Genomic DNA, 16,107 nt, shown 5'->3' on the forward strand with positions numbered 1-16,107 from the left:
TAATCATGATATAATTGTAAAACAACGAATATATTGTATTAATACAAAACATAAATTTCAACACATTGAAATGTGTAAAGTTTGCCCTTACAAAACATGAGCCATGCTAGCATATCCCATGAAATGCCGAAAAGTCAAGAGATTCAAGGTAATTTGAATATTGATCAATCAACAACAATTTCAATTACCACTAAATTTAAAGAATTACTTATATATGTACAAGTTTGAAGGTAGGAGATAAAGTGAAATGTTTTATAGAACCCATAAACCAGTCGTCTTGATACCATCAAGTGTTGAACCTATTGTCCATGCTAATAGAGGCTCCACAACCTTTATAGGAACGAGAGCGAGAATATTGTAGGAGTGATTTACCACCCTACCACGAAGCTGTTAAGCTTCCCTAGAATCTTTCGTGACACAGAAGATAACAATGTAAACATACATTTGATTGTATAGTATACAATTTGGATACATCACTACAATGTAAATTATTACATCCAAATATCTAGTGTACAATGATTACATCAATTACAACATAAAAGATGATTTCATACATTACATCACATGAAGAGTTTTAAAACAAGTTTTCCTTGGACTTGTGGCCATCTACAAGTCTTTCTCTACCTAGCCATCGGAGATCATCCATATGTTGTCTGAGAAAGGAGTGTGGCCTAGGTGGTTTTACCACGCCAACCACAAAGTGTTTAGCTCCCTTAGGGTCCTTCTTGACATGAAGAACACCCCAACCCTGACATGGGAAGCCTAACAACTTGAAAAAAGAGGATCAGATGGATCTGGTGCATCCATGAAACATACTACTTTTCACATACATCTAAGTAGCCTAATCACAGAATGTGGCAGAGAAATAAAACAAGCATATCTCTAATCACAGAATGTGTTAAAGAAATAAAACAAGCATATCTACACATACAGTTTAAAAACAACTTTGACCAAAGCACTTTAACCGAAATATTACCGATAGAAAGAAACGAAATAGACTGTATCCATTTTTAATGACATAACTGGTAGATAGAATGAAACAAAATATATGGTATCTATTTTATCACTCATAATTTGTCACATTACACCCATCCCATAAGGAAGACTAAACATATCTACAAAGGAAAATCAAGAAGTATATTAAGGTCATAATTTAAACTAAATTTCAACTGCACAAATCAACCAAAGGTCTAAGTTGAATACACAATGAGCAGGTCTTTATCAAACAACATATTAACTAGAAGTCCAAAACAACTCAAGACTTCCAAACCATTAGTCGACATTCATGAACCAGGTTGATTGAGTCAAAATGTGTCGATGACTTCTTATAACATAGGAGTCGCACAAGACGGGTCATGACATTACAAAGTACAAAAGAAAAATATTCTTGAAAATAGATAAAAGAAGGATTTATACATGCCCTTTTGCATTCTTATTGGAAGTACACATTTCCATGCACTTGCTACATAGGCCAAAACCCATACAGAGTGAAAATTCAAGTCAAGTCAAAGTCAAAAGTCAACTACACATAATCGAATCGACAAATAAATAAAATATCTTCCAATTCATTAGGCAACTTCATATTGGTTTTCAACCTATATATTGAAATGATATATAGAATAATAATTACATTTCATAAACTAATTATCAACCAAATTGTCGAACACATGTCATGAATGACTATGCCATAAATGAATATACCCAAGAAGTTGACCTACATTTTGAAGTTCATTCCATCATATGATTTCATCAAACATAAACCCAAAGTGTCATACCTCATGACCATCATAGAAAATATCAACCTGCACGTCAGACCTTAGTGCATCATAAAAGTACAATACTATTTATCATGTGATCCACACAAAGTAAGTAAATCTTCTAGCCATGCTCGCTAAGAACTTGGAAAGATTATTGCAAACCCTCTTTTTCCATTTGTGTCTTAGGCCCTCAATCCCATCTCGTCACCATAATATTTCAAGGAATTTTTAAGTCAACAATGAAGGGTGCTTCCCTTAATACCACAAACACATAACAAAAACAAAGAAACAACATCAATTGGCAAGAACAAATATGGGCCATTTATTAATACTGCAAATGCAGAATTAGAGAACTTGGAAATACAATATGCAAACCCACATGGACGCCTTCCTTACAATAATTTGCAACACAGACTTATGAACTATCACCTAGAGTTGTCCTAGACAATGTACAAGTATTCCTTAAATAGACATTTTTACACCACTAGAGAAGTTTCTAAACATCAAACCCTAACCCTTGAGGCTGACTAACTCTAAAATTACATATAGAGTCTACTTGATGCACCTTGGACACTTATTTTGGAAATTTTGGTCGGCCCAAGTTTGAAAGGCCATAAATTTTGAACCGTTGCTCCATTTGGATATTATACCACTTTTCAGAATCCTCAGCTTTTGATCTACATGGTTTGACTTGCACAAGATCCACTTGACCCCATTTTAGAGCCCATCTACGGCCTCTAAGGTCTTCAAAAATGAGATTGAAATTTTTATACCAAAATTGAACACCAAAAATCTATAATAAATCTACAAATACTCATGATATGGCACTAAGCCTCAACTGGTAGGCTAATATATCCAAAATGAACATCCACCTTTGAAATTAGAACATTTCAAGCTCATCTGACTGACTTACTAAGTAGAAAGCCTCCAGAAACAACAACTTTGCACTAAGACAACCCTTATTCAAGAAACAAGAAAATGAATTTATTTTGAGTCATGCAAGATTGCTTTTACACCTAGAATGCTCTTGTATAAAACACCTGGGGTAATTTGAGAAGTGACCCCGTTACGTCTTAGGTATTCAGAGAAAAATCAAGGTGGTTAACCTCCTCCCTCGCTCGCTATGATGAATCTTCTACTAACCTACCTTTCCATTTTACTAGGTACTCTTCATAAGTGTTGTTCCTTGATTTTTTGCCAATACGGTTGTTTAGTATCTCCTCAATCTCCTTTGTAGCCAAACTAGCTGCTAGAATACTCCACTGCGCTTCTACAACTTCATCTCCATGACCTTCATAATACTCTATCAGATCTAAAATGTAAAATACTAGTGAAATATTTAATTCAACAAGAAAGTCCACTTCATTGGCATTTCCAGTATCATGTCTCTTCACTATTTTGTACAATTCGAACTTCTTCATTTTCAACTTATTATATGTACCCACTAGAAAATAATCCTTTCTCAAATGAACCATGAATTCATCTCCAATCCAAAATTTCTGATACCACCTTTTCACATCCGCCTTAGCTTTATATACTAAGTATTCATCTTAATAATGTGCTTCTTCACCTCCTCATGGATATTCTTCAAATGTTCAACAAATTATTCTACTTTAGCACTACTTATTTATCCTTTATCCGATTGCCTCAATTCAGAAGTATTTTTGGTATAGCTCCCATATACAATCTAGAATGGTGATTTACCAGTACTCCCATTGACAAAATTATTGTATGAAATTCTGCATGTGGTAGAATAAGATCTTAGCGCTTTGGTTTATCTCCAATCAAGCATCTCAACACTTTGCCCAAACTTTGGTTCACAACTTTTGTTTGTCCATCGATCTATGGATGATGTAATGAACTGAACTTCAAATCTGTGTTCACTTTCTTCTACAATGTATGCCAAAAATACCCAACAATCTTGGCATCTCTATATGAAACTATACTTTTTGGCAGACCATGCAGTCTCACCATTCTTTGAAAAATAACTCTGTCGCATGAACAACATTACTAGTCTTCTTGCAGTGAATGAAATGTGGCATTTTTGAAAATCTGTCAACCACCACAAATATAGATCCAGGCCTTGTTGTTTTCGATCTTCATGCAGTTGGTGTGCCCACACACGAGCACATGAGTGTGCACTTATCGGGGTCTTGCAAGTCCCAAGCTCCCGGTTGCTTGTCGATTGAGCTATGTTCATTGGGGTTGGGTTAAGAAACTACATTGGCTATGGGAACTCAATGTGATGAGCATGGGTATGTAGGGTAGGCTAGTGGAGGGGCTTCTCTTGTAACCCTAGGTCGTGTTCCTGTTGGGCGTTCGTTTTGCACGAGGTCAACGACAAGAATTCATAGTGTAATTCCTCTCTTGAAAAGCAAATCTTTTTAAGGACTCACTCCAAGGTTCAGTGTTTGTCTTGTGACGTACCAAAATTCGCTCAATAGAAGATAAATGTGAATGTTCACGAGGAGGCCTTTGCTGGTTCCAAAAACTCTTTTACCTTGGAATCAAGTAAAATCTGTTCGCTGTCTCAAAAAATCACACCAAAAGAACAATATTTTTTGTATTTTCTATTTTTCAATGAATGCAACTCTAACAATGCAACTACTATGAGGTTCTATTCTAACAGGGGGGTTAGCAAAGAAAATAACGAAACTGAAAGCAAATAACATGAAATCAAATAACTTGAAAGTGAAATTTCTAAACGGACATAAGCTACAGAACACAACACACTGCGAGTTAAACCTTTGAAGAAATCGATAGGAAACCGATGAAAATAGGAGTAGCACTTCCTAGAATCCACTGATGCAATCGTCGGTGATAATCTGTAACAAATCGAATGATGTTTCACTCTTCATCAAATCGCAAGGCCATGGAAAGTGCGCTCATGTGAGACAAAAAGCTATGCAGACACAATCGGGTGATCTCTTCTCAAGCTCGTTATGTCAACGGAATTCATATATTTGTAGCAAACACTAGAACTAAAAGATTGCACAACCAGAAACAACGCAATAAACCTTTGGCTCAATCACAATCTCATGAATAAATCCACAAAACAATGATACATTCAGGCAAGAATAACTACACTCCGAATGCTAGCACCAAAAGCATAATTTTATTACATAATAAGGCGGCCCTTTTTTACATTTTACAATGGGGTATTTATAAGAAATCGTCTCCTCAATTTGTGTTGAGAGTGAGAGATATCTTGATGCAATAAAATGCTTTTAAAACATTAAAACAAACTAAATATATACAAACTGGTAATCTAACTGGTGCTTAGAGGAACTCCATCCATATTTTATTCATTAATTGGATGCATGAGCCCTTTACATGTCAAAAACAATGAAAGCACGAGAGAGAAAGTAAGAGGAAGCCATCAGTCAAAGTAGAAGTGCATGGAGATACCAAAAATAGAAGCTGGCCCTTCACTAGGTGTGTGTCGGAGTTAACTTGCCATTAGAATGTGCTCCCAATGCATGGAAAGTGATATTTTTGAAACTGGCAGTCAACTGTCGGCGCACCTCTGAATTGCAGAGCTACATGAAAATGCGGACCTGCGGACCTGCGGAGCTCAATTCGCCAAAAAATCAAAGTTCTCAATTTTAAAAACGGTTTCTGGGTTTTGCTCAAATGAAAATTTAGATCACTTTTTGTATAAGCTCCATGCCATTTTTTGATGATTTACACCCTCTTTATAGCCAATTACTTTCATAAACTTGCACTCCCTCTACTTCTTCAATCAAAAATCTCAAGGCACCTACATTGGATTTTGTCCCAAAAAGCTGCATAAGATGAGGAACCTGATTTGCTTTATGTGTCCAACCTTTGTATCTTTGACCTTTGTCTTCTCTCCGCCTGTCCAATCCTTCCCGATGAGAAACCATGTGATCCAGATTATCCAAGATGATCAAATGTTTGCAACTTTTCATATTTTTTCACAAATTTTCTAGGCATTTTTTAAATGACCTTTTTGGAGGTCTTTTTCTCAAAATTTCAAGTTGGAACCTTTGTCGGTCCCTAAAACTGGGCAGTTGAAGGCTCATTGTTTTATGGATTTGAAATTAGATCTTCAGTTCTTCTTTCCAACAGTGTAAGTGGTTCTGAATTCTAAGGCTCGAGTCAAAATTTATGATCTCGACAAGTGGAGAATGCCATTTTTACCTACAAAAGAAGCAAACATTAGTCCGTAGAGTTAACAATGCATAGCAAAAACACACTAGCCATTCAAACAAAATTGGAGGTGAATCTTGAAATCTGGCTAAGTCTGAAATTTTGAAGCCCTGAAATTTGGCTAAGTCTAAAATCTTGAAGCCCTGAAATTTGGCTAAGTCTGGATTTCTAAAGCCCTGAAATTTCTTAGAATCTTTACCTTATCTCCGGGAGGCCTAAAACCTATCTCAAAAGATTCGTCGCATATATTAAAATATATCTTAAGTATAAAGAATACTTAAACGATATATTTTAAACCCTTCTCATTGGCTATTCAAGCAAAACTGGAGGTGAAAGGGCATCTTGGCAAGGGCACATGGTGCTTGGGAGCGTGGTGGCGCAAACATGCACGAGGCACCTTGATTGTGGGCGCGCGCACACTTACAAACCGGGCGCAACATGACATGGCACGTGCGCGTGCGAGGAGCGAGTACGAGGCGCGGTGTGTGGGCGCGAGGCGAGGCGCGTGCGAGCACGAGGCACGGTGCGACGCGCGCAGGCGCACGACGCAGTGCGCAGGTTGCACAAGTGCGCGACACTTTTTTTTCAACTCTCCTTTTTTTTTCTTTCAATTTTTCAATTTTTATTGTTGTGGATTTTGGACTCAACTTTCTAACAAAAATTCTTCTCCTGACTCGAATTGTGAGTTCGGGAGTTGAAAAAAGTAGGGGGTCCCCATTCCTAGTGAGGAATGGGGCGTGTGTTGTGGACACCACCACAATTCCCAGCAAGGTATACATGAAGAAGTTTCTAATAAGTGATAACTAAATAAATTCATGGTTAATTATCTAAGATAAGAAAATACTATGTACCTCTACGACTCCTATGAAGGTATGTTCTCATTGGTTTATCTGAGAGCCTATTTGTTCACATGGCTCATTCGGGGACACAACATGTTGGCCTCCCAAGGGAGTCCTGAGGGGAAAGGTTCCATACAATGTTGACCTTGGGAGTCCCAAGCAATCTAATCTCCACTAGAGTCCCTACATGGTAGACCTATAATGTGTATGACTAGGACCTATTGTATTGCATTGTCTCATGCTCTTGGTTTTAGTCATTTGTACTACTTGGCATGAGTCTTAGTCATGGATGATTGTGTTGTGTGTTTGTGGTCGGATCATTATCTCTATCAGCACAACAGGAGTGGGTCTACAGGTACCATGTGGTTGGAAGGCATAGCTACTTATACTATTGATGGGGACTGCTGTACAAAGATGGTTTATTTCTAGTTTGAGGTCGATGCTGGATATTCACTTGGTACTTCGGTGTGTCCAGAGTATGTTTCCTTGTGATTTATATTTTACTTTGCATGCATTTGATATCATGTTTAGATGATAGTAGTTTTACTTGATGCATTCCTTATTATGATGTTGTATCTTATGATTTAGATGAGATTCCTTACCATTGCTTTGAATAGTGTTGCTATTGATAGATTAGCATGATTGGATGTATTTTTCCCTTATGTTTTTATTGATAGTATTTGTAAGAATAATCTCATGATAGAACTCCAACTATCTTGTTGGAAATTTGAGATTCATGCTTGGGGGATGGCTAGGGCCTTTGAAGTCTCATGATGCTATTATGGATGGGAGGAAATGAGCACGGTTGTTTTTAGTTTGGCTTCATTTCTAGTGCTTTCCTTCTTGTGATATTTGATTTATGCACATGTATGTTCATTTCGATGTTGCTTTCTGCATGATTATATTAGATGCTATTGATTAGATGTTAGATGTATTTATTCTCATTATTCTTTTGAGTGTTTGTGCCTCAACTAAAGTGGTTTTGGTACTCCTTGGTGTGGAGGTTCTAACTCTATCTTCCTTCTAGAATTGTTGTCGGGATTTTTCCTTGTAAACCTAAGTGACATTGGTTCAACATTGGGTGATACTAGAAAAGTATCACATGGCTATAGGAAGAAATATCGTGTGATACTAGAAAGTATCACATGGTAGTAGTAAGTTCTATCGCACAACATTGGAAAAATATCACATGGTAATAGTAAATTTTACCATACGATATTGGAAAGTATCACATACTAGTTCTAAAAAGTATCACATGATATTGAAAAAGTATCATTTGGTAGTAATGAACAATATTGTACGATAATGGAAAAGTATCACATAGTTTCTGTGCAAAAACCTACTCGAGAAAAAAAGCATTTTCAGACTTCTTGGATGAGTTTCAAAGGGTGTTTTGGATACCCTATTGAGTTGCACCCTTCCCAAGTCTTGACAGTTTAGAGATTTAGTGTTCTTGTTTGTTTGACTTTCATAGTTGGTTGATGAACGCGTTGGTTTATTGGATTGTTTGGTTAAGTCTTCTGTTGTGATCTTTTGATCGGTTGCATGTTGATGTTGTTTGAATCCATGCTTGATACCTTCAAAAAATAATTGGCTTTTATTTGTCCTTATTCCAAGGATCTTTGGACGAGACATTACATTTGGTATCAGAGCCCATGTGAAAACATCGAGATCTCTACGTATATGTTTCCCATATGGTTGATGTTGTGATTGTGTGATTATGAGTTCCTCTTTAAGAGCTTGTGAGTTTTTTTGCTTAGGTATCTACTTGGGATGGACTTGCTTGTCTAGTAGATGCGGCTAGAGTAGTATGAGGAGAAGGAAGTGAGTCTTTCCTTGTTATGTAGATATAATCGATGTGTGTTAACATGGTTGGTAGTTTGTGTGACACTATTAGATGTAGCCACTGATTGGTGTCCATGTGTTGGCTTTGAGTGCCTCTTTCGTTGTTCCCTGTGGAGTAAGGTGCATTTTTTTCCTTGTATTCTCTTATTGTAACTAAATAAAAGAATCTTATTTATGATTATGTGTTATGTCAATGTAGTAATGAAATGTTCCTTTCATTAAGAAATGAGTGTATATTGTGAATCATTACAAGGAAGTAGGTGTTATATTAGATGCTTTGGGTTAATAACTTAAGACCCCAAACTAATTGCTTCTTAAGTTTATGGAAATTGTATTAAAATTGATGTATATCTAAATGTTTAATTACATGGAAAATAATTGAGGAAATAATTGTAGTATACATATGCATGAGGTTACTAATGGTATATTGGTTGATGTGTGTGAGTGTGCTCTCTAGTAGCGCTAGGATGATGTATTCCTTAACATTGTGTGGTGATTTATCCCTCTTCTATGATTGTTCTCGGTCATCACATGTAATGTGATTTGACTGGTGCCTTATTTTATTTGGTTGGAGGTACTTTCCTCATGTTGTTAGTCTCACATTGGTTTTCAGTATTTTCCTTTCTTGGACTAGTCATCAAATTTCTCTATCACTCTCTTTGTGGTTGTTGTCACACTTGACTTATTTTTAAAATGATTTCTTTGGTGATTTTTTTTTGGAGTTGACAATTACCCCATTTGGGATTTTTTATTTTGTCTGACAATGACTATTCTTCATGTTTTCTACTGCTAGCCAGTCTTGTGTTGTGACTCTATTATGTTCATCTCAAACCTCTGGCAGTACGTACAAGGGATAATATCATAGAGAACATACTAGTGTGTTTTTGATAGATGTAAAGTTGTTAATGTAATTGAATAGATTAAATGATGATTAAACGTAATGTTATTTTTGAAAGAAATTTCAAAAGATATGCACTTGTTTTATAGTGACTCTTGAATCCTTTCTTCTAAACCTTTCAATTTCATTGTGCATTAATGATTGTGTTATGGTTAACTAATGAAATTAGGAAAGAGAAGTAATTATGGTTTCAATGTGTGAATTATCTCTCATTTCATGTCTTATGTCAATTTGGGGATGTGTTCTCTTTGGTTGTTTCAGACATTTCATCTATTTCTTGTCTTCGTAACTGAGACAGTTTGTTTCTGCATATGTGTTTTATCTTGAGTGGTGACTCAAAATCTTAGGTTTTAGGACTCTCTTAACTCCATCATGTTGTAGGCATTGTTGAGAGATTTCTGACACATTTGGAATGAATTCAATCAGAGTCCAGATGTGAAAGTTATGGCCTCCGAAGGGAAGGCAATTTTTGTGCTTCTTTGGAGTTGTCCTCTATTAGTGGGTGTTATTCCTACCGTCTCTGGGTCTTAGTTCATCTTTGAGGTTTACCCTAGTTGTGAGATTCAAAGCTGGTGTATTCCCTTGTGCTTACCTCTCAGGAGCGAGTAGGTTGGCATGGTTATGCCACTAGCTCAGTTAGTGTTGGATGAGTCTCTAGATGGTTGGTGTAATTGTGAGTTTTCCCTAACACGTCTTGGGCTAATTTAGTGTAGAGGTTTGAGAGAGACTCCCTCTAAGTCCTAATGCTCTATAGTTTCTACCTCCCTAATCTTATATCTTCAATAGGATTGTGTCAAATTTCTCATTTACAGTTGACTTGAGGCAAGAGATTGAGTTTAGTGGTAGGTTGGGTGCAACAATTCTAGCATGTGGATAGAGAGACATGGTATCTTTGGACAAACCTTACCATCGTTTTCTCTAGTGAGAAGTCAAACATATGATTTTGTCCATTACTAGAATTCCTTCCAATCTTGTTGACAAGTGATGCCTTGTCTACTTGGGTTAAGTAACCCTAGTTCCCAATGATAGTTGAGCTTTTGTACCATAGAGACTAAGTGCTACTACGCTTGGTGGTTAGTTGTGGAGAGTATCCTTTGGAGTGTGCAATTTTTTTACTAAACCATCATCCTCTATGTTCAAAGGGTGAGTTTACATGGATTCAAGGATGCTCATGTGTGGCATGATAATATTCTTGGGAATTTTGGGATGGTTATCCCCATAATTCCAACTCTTGTTGTAAGTATGCAGTGTTTTGACCTTGTTTGTGGTCACTTGGTAGGTGCATGTTGTAGTTGGACACCTATTGATGAGGTAGAGTGGTTTTTTCCTTACCTAGTAGTGTTGACTTTCTGGCTAGATGAGTTTCCTAGCGCAGAGGAAGTTCCATGTTGAAGGACCTTGTGCCAGTATGACACTTGTTCTCTTGTGGTTAACCTATTTGGGGGTTGACAAGATGGTTTGTGAGTGTTAGAGTGATTTTGGTTTGACTTTTGGAGAAATCGACGAGTCATTCCTATTGTTTAGTTTTGATTTTGCACTTGCTCTGTTTGGTTTCTATTCTTAGATTGCAATCTTCCAAGAGTAAGCCTAGTCTTTGGGGGATGATGTAGTGCCTCTCCCATTTGATTTCTATAAGTCATCCTGATGGATGCAACTTTGTTGATCTTTCTTTGTGAAGTGATCGTGATTGGGACCATTAGTGTCTACACCCTTGAGGTGATTAGATTTATGTTATTGTATTAGTTGGATTGATTATGCTTATGGTTGATTAATGGGATTATGATGTGTTAGATAGTTTCACTAAGGTTTGTGCTAGTGGTTACTAAGATTGATGTGATATCATGATGTTCTTCTGTGATTACCTTGAGATGTGTGCAGAGATTGCACTGTGTATTATTCTCTTGCTAAACTTGATTAGGTTCTTCTAACAGTGGTTAGTCATGTATTTGACCACGTTCACTTATGTGTTTTAAGTGCATTTTGTTGTTGTTTAATGACCATTATTAAATTCTTAAATAATTAGAAATGAATTGTCCATGTTGGATTCATCAGTTATGTGCAATAGATATTTACCTTGTTCATTTCAGTAATTTATGTAGAATGGGCTATTTAAATGATTATTTAAATGGAATTGATTAGATGCTTTAATTAGGTGATTTCGCTTAATTGTCACTTCTGCTATTATTATTGTGCATCTACACTTGATTGTATTTGTTTATTGTGTAGGACTTATATCCCCGGTAGTGGCACATGGAGTTATTGATCAGACCTTTCATGTTGAGCCAATATCGTCCATGTCTGGGCGATGTATCTTAACTATTATTTTAATCCTTTGGTAATTGGTAAATCTATATTCATAATGCACTATATGATTAGACTCATGAGCATGTCTATGCATTGGTCACTTAAAATATTAAATTAAATAATGTTTAATGGGTTAGAGGGATTTTAATTAATATATTTAATCTTTATTTTATTGTTGACTAATTTCTTGTAATTAGATTCCAATTCAATTGGAATCACCTAATTTAATTTTGGTTAAGGGATCCAGTTAGATTATTTAATTGAAATAATCTAATTAATATGTCACTTTGCAAAAGTTAATATATTGGCTAAAAGTGAGTTTATTCTCACTTCTCACTTTGTTATTTGATGGTTTTGGAGAATATTCCTCCAAACTCTCTTGTGAGAAATCAGTGTTTTTCTCATTGTGGAAGTTTGGCTCAGTGGATCATTGCGAGGTCAATCTTGTTGGATTCCTATCCAAATTTCTCCGCTATGCCGATGGTTTCATCCAATTCAGCATCCTTGTTACTTTACGGTGGTATTTCTCGTTTTGCCCTCTTAGTTGTGAGGTGGGGCTTTTGAGTTTTAATGGTTTTACTTTGTTTTAGCTTATGTTTCTTGTTGCTAAATGTTAAGGAGTGGATAACTAGTGTTACCCTCCATTTTTATGCATTCATATCACCCTGTTGGATGGGGGTGAGCATTTCTATTTTGTAGGAAATTAGAAATGCAAGTTTAAGTGTTGTTATGCTGCTAGATTTCCATGAAGTGTCTAGGTCCTTGATTTTATTTGAAAAGTGTGATGTAGGGTAGATTTTGTCATATGCCCATTTAAAGATAGAATTTTAATAATAATTAGATAATAAAATATTATGATTTTAAAGTATTGGGACTTTTCCAAAGGATTTTAGTTATGAAGTGTTGTGACTTTTTGAAAAGATTATAACTATGAAGTGTTGTGACTTTTCAAAGGATTTATATTATGAAAGGTTGTCTCTTGGAAAAGAAGAAGGTAAGAAAGGTATGTTTATGGATTATATTTGTTTAATTATGTTTATGTATTTATTTATATTTATGAATCATACTTGTGGATAATATTGTGTTAGCTCATGGGGTTAATTCCATGGATATTAATGTGAGCTCAAAGCATAGAGCATGTGAGATTTTAAGATCTACATTGTCCGCTATGGTTGAGAATCGATATCGAAGCATGGAGCATGGAGATATTAAGATTTTCATTGTCTACCATGACCGATAATCGATGTGCCACAATATTATGATGTTTTCAAACATATGCATATGTGGTTGGCCTTGGATAGAGGATGCCCATCCATGAAGAATCTTAAAGGGTGAGCTCCTAGGATGACGGTGAGGTAGCTATGAGCTAAGAAGCCCGATCTGGAGACATTCTTAAGAATGGGGTTAACTTAGAGGGTAAAATCATATAGGTAGTTTATTATTATTGTGATTTAAACATTTATTTTGCAGATATTACTTGTCCCTAACTAACCCTATTAGCGAGGACATTACAGTGGTATCAGAGCATGATCTTGCCATCTTGTAGGGTTAAAGGGGATTTAGAAAAATAATTTATATGAAAGATTAATGTAGAAATTTAACGACTATTAGAAATGATTCAAATATAACTATGATAGCAACCTAAGAATTTGGACTAAAAGAGATATAAATTTCAACTCAATAGAACAAGTTATATAATTATTTGAGGACAAGCAATTTGAGGAAGGGCAGACTGTCATATCTCCATTTTAAGATAAAATTTTAATAATAATTAGATAATAAAATAATGTGATTTTGAAGTATTGAGACTTTTCCAAAAGATTTTAGTTATGAAGTGTTGTGACTTTTTGAAAGGATTATAACTATGATGTGTTGTGACTTTTCAAAAGATTTGTATTATGAAAGGTTGCGAATCTTGAAAAAGAAGGTAAGAAAGGTATGTTAATGGATTATATTTGTTTAATTATGTTTATGTATTTATTTATATTTATGAATCATACTTGTGGATATATTGTGTTAGCTCATGGGTTTAACACTATGGATATTAATGTGAACTCGAAGCATGGAGCATGTGAGATTTTAAGATCTACATTGTTTGCCATGGCTAAGAGTCGATATCGAAGCATGGAGCATGGAGATATTAAGAATTCCATTGTCTACCATGGCCAATAATCGATGTGCCATAATATTTTGATGTTGTCAAACATATGCATATGTCGTTGGCCTTGGATAGATAATGCCCATCCAAGAAGAATCTTAAGGGGTGTGCTTCTGGGATGACAAAAAGGTAGCTATGAGCTAAGAAGCTTGATTTGGAGACATCCTTAAGATTGTGGTTAACTTAGAGGGTAAAATCATATAGTCAGTTTATTATTATTGTGATTTTAACATTTATTTTGTAAATATTACTTGTCCCTACCTAACCCTATTAGTGGGGACATTATAGATTTGATTAGTGGGCTCTCGATTCTATCAAATTCCAAGATGTTTTAGTTTTGAGTGTTTTGGCATTGTCTCGTTTTGCATGCCATTGGGGTTTTTGTCCACTCCTTTGTTTGACTTATTTAGAGTTTTGATATTGTGGCCTTTGCCTTAATGATTCAGATCATTGAATTAGAATGGTTATAAGACATTCTAGAGTATTTTATTTCCTGATCTGAACTCATGTTTCTATAGTGGATTTTGTGGACTTGTGTCTTTTGCGTGATTTTCCAGATTCAAAATCAAAGCCTATTTGGTGAATTTCATTGGACCCTTGGTCTTATGATCCTATTCTTGAATTGAGGTTTCAGTTTTGTTATTATCCGAGAACTTTGAGTTTTAGGCTTTTTTATTCTTGCCTCGATTTGTGTGCTGCTCATATTTTGTTGGGATTTTGACATTGTTTCCTTGGATGGTGGAAATGGATTGTATTTCATGTTTCTTTGCATGTTATGTTTCCCCTTCATGGATATTGGGATTCATGTAAAATCCATACTCCTGGATTTAGGTCGATTGAGTGAGTTCATGATGCTTGGTGGCTTATTGTTCATTTGGATTCGTATAGAATCCGTACTCCCAAATATAGGTCAATTGAGTGATCTTGTTATACTTGATTTTTTATTATTTCTCATCCAACCCTTCTTGTTTATAATCATCGTGCAGATGATGTGCTCACACACGAGCACGTGATGTGCACTTATCGAGGTCTTACGAGTCTCGAGCTCCTAGTTGCTTTTCAATTGAGTTATGATCATTGGGGTTGGGTTGGGAAACTACATTGCCTGCAGGCCCTCATCATGTGATGAGCATGGATATGTAAGGTAGGTCAATGGAGGGGCTTCTCTCGTAACCTCGAGTCATGTTCCTAATAAGGTATATGTGAAGAAGTTTCTAATAAGTGATAACTAAATAAATTCATGGGTAATTATCTAAGATAAGGAAAAACTATGTGCTTGTACGACTCCTTCGAAGGTATGTTGTCGTCAGTTTATTTGAGAGCCTATTTGTTTGCATGGCTCATCCAGGGACACAACACATTGGCCTCCGAAGGGAGTACTAAGGGGAAAGGTTCCATATGATGTTGAGCTTGAGAGTCCCAAGCAATCTACTCTCCACTAGAGTCTCTACATAGTAGACCCATAGAGTGTCTGTCTAGGACCTGTTGTATTGCATTGTCTCATACTCTTGGTTTCAGTCCTCTGTATTGTTTGGCATGAGTGTTAGCCATGGATGGATGATTGTGTTGTGTGTTTGAGGTCATATTATTATCTCCATCAGCACGGTGGGAGTGGGCCTATGGGTACCACATGGTTGGGAGGCGTAGCTATATATACTGTTGCTATGGACCAGTGTATAGAGATGATCTATTTTCAATTTGAGGCTAATGTTGGATATTCACTTAGTACTTTGGTGTATCTGAATTATGTTTCCTTATGATTTATGTTTTACTTTGGATGTATTTGATATCATGTTTAGATGATAGTAGTTGTTACTTGATTCATTCCTTATTATGATGTTGTATCTTATGGTTTAGATGAGATTCCTTACCATTGCTTTGGATAGTGTTTCTATTGATAGATTAGCATGGTTGGATGTATTTTTCCCTTATGTTGTTATTGATAGTATTGGTAAAAATGATGTCATGATACAACTCCAACTATCTTGTTAGCAATTTTGGATTATGCTTAGGGGATGGCTAGGACCATTGAGGTCGATGGTTGTTGTTTTTTGTTTGGCTTTGTTGGTGTAAATAGATATTTACTATTTACACTTTACTTAAGTTTTCTTAAATTAATGCATTATTTTATTA

Source organism: Cupressus sempervirens, chromosome 10 (genome assembly GCF_028749045.1).
Source record: "Cupressus sempervirens isolate cs-2001-9-10 chromosome 10, ASM2874904v1, whole genome shotgun sequence".
Taxonomy (NCBI): domain Eukaryota; kingdom Viridiplantae; phylum Streptophyta; class Pinopsida; order Cupressales; family Cupressaceae; genus Cupressus; species Cupressus sempervirens.